The sequence below is a fragment of the Macaca thibetana genome, chromosome 1, assembly GCF_024542745.1.
Source record: "Macaca thibetana thibetana isolate TM-01 chromosome 1, ASM2454274v1, whole genome shotgun sequence".
NCBI lineage: Eukaryota > Metazoa > Chordata > Mammalia > Primates > Cercopithecidae > Macaca > Macaca thibetana.
Window position 1 is genome coordinate 167,177,808 of NC_065578.1, and position 6,493 is coordinate 167,184,300.

General features: G+C 31.3%; 1 long non-coding RNA gene across 1 annotated transcript in view; it reads left to right on the top strand.

Annotated features, from left to right (window-relative positions):
• LOC126949849 (uncharacterized) overlaps positions 1-4,106 on the top strand; it is a 41,526-nt gene extending 37,420 nt beyond the window's left edge. Inside the window, exon 4 of the long non-coding RNA XR_007723974.1 lies at positions 3,418-4,106. This is a non-coding gene — a long non-coding RNA (uncharacterized LOC126949849). The remainder of the gene's footprint in view (positions 1-3,417) is intronic.
• The last annotated feature ends 2,387 nt before the right edge of the window (positions 4,107-6,493 follow it).

Sequence of the window (6,493 nt, forward strand, 5' to 3'; positions counted from 1 at the left end):
ATATTCACAATATTTCTGAAATTGAAGAGTTCATTTGCAATTTTAGATGTGCTGTTTTTGACTAACAGAATAGAAAAATGAGGAAATTCACAGTTACATAAAATTTCTGAGTTGAATAAATATATCAATTGAGAGAAAAAGAAATAACCCATATTTTTCATTGCTATGATAGCATTCAACTGCACACATGCATAAAAAAACTGTTCGATTTGGTTAACATAGTTTATATATTTATTTCACTATGAATAAAGTAAAAAACTTGTATATCTTATGAAGCATGTTTTGTACATAACATGTAGAGTAGTTTGGATTTTTGTTTTGAAAATAAGGAAAACACAAAGGATTTTAAATAAGAGTATTGCAGAATCAGGACTGTACTTTTGAAAATTCATACATAATGCATTGAGAAAAATAGAGAATATTAGTTAAAATTATTAATACGTGAAAGAAAAGATAAAGTACTAAGTTAATACAGTGGTAGCAGTGATGGCAAGCAAGGGGAAGTCTGTTATATTTTGGTGTAGAGAAGTTATATGTGAACAAGAAAGTACATCTATTTTATATAACTCACAGGCTTCTAGCTTAAGAAAGTAGGTAATCACTGGTGTCTTTCACCAGCAGTGAATATAGGACAAGTATGTTATGGGGGAAGAGAAGCTTAATTTTATACCTGATGCATATGGGACACTCACGTATAAATGGAAGTTGAATATATAAGACAAATGCAGAAAATAGAGGCCTGAGCAGAAGAGAGATTCATCAGAAATAACTAGCATATTACAAGTAGAAATTCAGTGTTGAATATGGAACAAATTTTCCAAAGGAAGATGATAGAGTGAAGATAGATGACTAAGGAAAAAACTCTGGGTGTCACTAGCCTTTACCAGTTGAATGAAGAAACAAAAGAGTTACCATGTAGTTTCCAAAAAACCTGAAGAAGACAATTCTTAATGATTATGACAGAGACACTGAGATGTATTCATTAAACACCTATTTATTGAGTATCAACTATGATACAATTGATCAACTATATCAATTGTAGCAGATACTCAAGACACAGGAGATAAAATTAAAAAAGAAATGGTAAGAGTCTGCCCACATAAAAGGTTTAAGTCTAGAGGGAAATAAAGTTAACTATATAAATATGTAACTTGGAGGTAAAGGGTGTGCATGAAATAGTGGAAGACAAAAACAGCTTAAATATAACTAAAAAATAAAGTGTAATAGAGCAAGGGCCATTAGTAGAGGTAATGAAAGAAGCTGAGAAATTAAGAAATAAAACAATTGACCACATTCTCTTCTAACTCTCTTCTATTTATTTCTCCAATGGATAATTATGGAGGAAGTGTCTATAGCACAGGCTGAGAATTAAATCTGATGGAAAGAAATAATATTTATTCCCTTTCAATTTAGGTAACAGAGAGATCTCCAATGATGATGGTGCAAATTCTTGTTCGCTACATATTAACTACGTGGATATTAATTAACCTCTGCAATATTACCTAACCATTTGAAACTTCAGTTTCATTATTTTTTTTAAAAAGATGCCAATGTGAGTATCTATCTGATATTAAGTAACATAATTATTGATAATGACTCTTTTTAGCACAATTCTTTGAATATATTAACAGATCAGTAAAGAGTATTATTATGCTTTTTATTGTTTCTGAGAGTGTAGTTGAAAAGGAGAACACATATTTCTCTATGAGAATAAAAATTTGAGAAAATTCATGAATTGTAAATTATCATTCAATAATTAGCAGAATGTTCACCAGAGATGGGGATTTGAAGAGGGTAATGAAGTATAAAAGAAAAATTGAGAAAAGAGACTAATAGGCAGGGTCAAATGTCCTGATGAGAAATTAAAACATTAAGTTCTTAAAATACATAAAAATACAGAGTTTATTTTTCCTTGGGTTTCCTGGACATCTTAAGTGTAGGAAAAGAGACTTTTTTTTTTTTTAATCGTTTGCTTGTTTTGTGGTTATAAAGAAATATCTTGTGAAATGACCATTCTTAATTATCAAATAGAAGGTTATCTATATTCTCATTAGGTAATTATCAATATAGCATACAGTTGAGGGTGGTATTGCAGAATAATATGTAACTAGAACATTTTGTAAGCAGTATGAGTATTTTAAGTATGGCATTGACGATTTCCAGCATAAGCCAGTGTAGGTTCAAATGTATCCCAGAAACTCTGTAGTAGCTCTGATCCCCTTAGTAGTAATTGGAGAAACATGCATGAACCAGGAGATGAAGGGTACTGAGAGGAAGGGCGAAGGCACTATAGGTAAATGTAGATAGTAAATGTTCTAACTTCTCTCTCCCTCTAAATTAACAAAGATTTATTAAGTACCTTTATTAAGTGATTGGGACTATTTTAGGCACTGTTTATATACAAATATACCAAAAGAAGCTTGTATTCCAATATTTAGCAAACTGGCTATCTTTCACTGTTGTGTTTGTGATGTATTTTAGTCATAACATTAACAGAAAATACTAATTTTAAAAATATAATTTATAGTGTTATGCAATCTGTTGTGCACTTTGATAACATCTTAGCATTACAATTATTTTCTAGAAGAATCCAGTTTCAATTTTATATGGAGTTAAATAGAAAACTAAGCATAATGCAAAATAATTTACCTTAGCAGGAACTCAAAGATTTTATCCACTGCTGACATTTTATATGAAACTATGAAATGACTTAGAAAACATTTCAATGAGCTATCATTCCTTTTCAAAGAAACATAATACTCAAATATATCACTTCATAATTTTTTTCATTCAGAGATTAAGAAAAATAGAAAACATGTAGACACATAATTCTTCAAAGTATATGTGTTACAAATCCTTTCTAAATGAAGTACATTTATAGTTTTTAAAATGCAATTTCCTTGAAAACATTTCGATGCAGTATTTCTTCTCTTTCCTTTTAAATTGCCATCTTATGAATAAATTTATCTTCAGTACTGAAAGCTAGATCAAAACATTTAGCACCATAAGATCAGACTAGACTACGTATGAAAGTATCTGTAATAATCCATTGTAGAGTACTAAGGAAGTATTATTCATACTCGCTACTGTATTGCAAATTATGTGCAAGCACAGTTCACTGAGCAAAGTCAATGTTCAGTCATTATTAGTAGAGTGATTGAGCAGATATCAGTTCCATTTTGTGGTTTGTTACTAAGTGTTTTAAAAATATCAATAATAAAATCATACAGTCGAAATTTTGATGAGCTAATTTGCATGTTTATTTTCACAGAAATTTATAAACATTTAATGATATATAAAACTAAAATAGTAAAACACATTGACTAGTCCAAATGTAGAGTTTGCATTATGAAATCAGTTTTTTAAAAAATTTTTCTTCATAACCATTCTGATATCCCTAATCTTTCTTCCATGCAGTTCTGTTTCCAGAGGCCTATATCCTTTCTTTCTAGTTCTCTGCCTGCCCAGAGATTGTACATCTTTAGAGATGAGCAAAACTCTGCACTCTGCAATATCAGCTCCCTCTGACTAATCAAAAGTTAACGTGGCCCAGGTTTTAGTTTCTCTGTTAAGTCTTGTTGGAAAGTAATATAATAAATCTTATTACAAGATACAGCTGGTTATGTATGCATTATATCTCTGGAGAAGTTTTCATTTTAAGAGAAAGGTCAAGGATGCCTTAATTACAAATATTGCATTTTTGGTTATTTAAATAGTATCTGAGGAAATGGTGAAGATATACAGGAAGTGAAGAAAGATGCTTGTAGCTACCACGTGTGAAAGATTATCTCAGTAAATAGAATTGGTTGCATATTCATCTATTACAATAATACCAAAAAAGAAGATATATATCTTCAAAGTTTAAGAAAATTCAGAATTTTTATAGTCAGCAAAATGACTGTCAAAGATAATGACACAATAAAGATACAAAAATTAGTATTTTAAAATAGAATTCTGATAGGAAAACTGCTAATTTTAAAAATTATGTATGTAAAGGTGAGGTTGCTGTTAAACATTTTACACCAATAGAGAGATCAATTGGAATATTTTATATGAAGAAAAGAAATAATGGCTTAACTTTGTCAATAAAGCAAGCATCTAGTTGTGTTCTCTTGTCTTACTCTCTTTACTTCTATTGCACTCGAAATGATGGCAGAACTTTTGATTTATCACACTTTTAATTGGTCTCCTTGGTGACATGTTCCATATGCTTATTATTCATTTAGTCAAACTTCTCTCTGAGTTTACTATGATACCTGAATACTAATGTTTCTATTTCCCAATCCTTAATATATCATTTATTCAAAGACAGATCCAGTATAAAGTATCTCCTTTTTATTATTTTCAGAAACCCCATCCCTATTTTTCACATTTCTTGCAGAATCACTGGAAATATTTTTTCAATAACAAATAGTATAAGAATGACACTCAAAACCTGGGAAAAAGAAGTAAATTATTTGGTTGCTCTGATGCATTTGAAACCATTATAAGAATGTGTTTTCTGGCTGGGCACGGTGCCTCATGCCTGTAATCCCAGCACTTTGAGAGGCCAAGGAGGGCGGATCACTTGAGGTCAGGAGTTCAAGATCAGCCTGGCCAACATGGTGAAACCCCGTCTTTACTAAAAATATAAGAATTAGCCGGGCGTGGTGGCACATGCCTGTAATCTCAGCTACTCGGAAGGCTGAGACAGGAGAATCGCTTGAACCCAGAGGCGGAGGTTGCAGTCAGGAGAGATTGTGCCACTGCACTCCAGCCTGGGCAACAGAGCAAGACTCCATCTCAAAAAAAAAAAAAAGAGAAGAAGAATGTGTTTTTGAAATGAAATGTCTAAACCATTTGTTGAATGTAAAATCTACACAATTCAATTTAGCTTTGTGTCAAATATCAATTCACTTAATATATTTTTATCATATTGCAATCTTTTTTTTTTTTTGAGACGGAGTCTCGCTCTGTCGCCCAGGCTGGCTGGAGTGCAGTGACGAGTCACCGCGCCCGGCCCATATTGCAATATTTTTAAGCAAAAGTGAAAAAAGATTTCTTTAGAAATATTACACATTTATAGTAGTTTTAATTTTTTGTATCTTACTTTTGATAATCTGGATATATTACAAACTATATATAAAGTATTTATTTGTATTATGTGTAGATAAAAGATAGTAAAGGCTTAGAATACATCAAAGTAAGCAAAGAAACTACACTTATTCCATTATTATATTTTAGATAAACATCTGAACCTCTGTTAGTTAATTACAATTAGCAGGTTTAGTTTTGTATGTCTAGTTGATATATATATATATTCAGATACTTAAAGATGATAGTTGATATCTTATTTGAAACTTATACAGGGATATATATATATATCTTCAAAATTAAAATTGTATTTGCACATCCTAAATACCTTCCAACCAAGACACCAATGGCAGAACTTCTGGTGGTGTTCTACCCCTCTGTCAAATTCAAATATCAAAATTTTCACAGCTAATGATACCTGAGGACCATTACACAGGCATTGTGGTAAAGTTGAAAGGATATATTATAAATTTTGAGTTCGCACTCAGAAGATTGGATTTGCCTTGCAAAAGGACTTAATGCCAGTGCCATTAACCATCTCCTTTCCATTTTCACTGCATCCAACACTCCGATAGATGAACAGAGCTACACAGTCAGCAGGTACACTGTAGGAAGACAAGATTTTTCCTTAAATGCAAAATATTTAATATAAAATATTATACTTTAAGCAAAGGGAGGAGGAGTAAGCTAGCACACCTAGTTAAAAAGAGACAAATGTATTTATAGACTACATGGAATATGACAAACTATGTAGGACACTATGTAGGACCCAGACCAGACCAGGCCAGGATGGTCATTTCAGGAACAGGAGCTAAGAGTTTCACCACTTACTGATGAGGAAGAGATGAAGATTTAAAATTCATTGTGCATTTAGATTCTCATTTCAGAAAATGAATTCAGTTATCAAGAGAGCATTTTTATCATCTTTGTAAAATTTCAAAGAAAAAATCACTGTAGATATTTTTATATGAGAACATTTTGAATGATTAATCCTACAGAGCTATTTTCTATCTCATCATCTAGAAAACAAAGTATACAAATGCAGGAAAACAGCCACTGTTCAGAGTCCAGATGAGGTCAGCTACATTATTTTTATACTTTGCTCATAATCTGTATGAAGAAATGAATAAATATCAGGTGCAACTTTCTAATTTCAAAGCTGTCCAGCAAGAAAATGAACTCCTTAATAAAGCAGAGATTTTCCCCACTGCGAGAATTGTTCAAGCAAAGACTATTAACCTTTTTTTTTTTATTTTCTGGGATATTATTATAGGATCCTTTTTACATTAAGGGAAATGATTCATACTTTCAGTAATTAGGTTTCCATTATCTAAAATTTTTTATACATGAATTGATTAGCTTTTATGTTGTGATATTGTGGCTAATGTTTTTCTTAAAGACTTTCTTTTGTTTTTTAGCC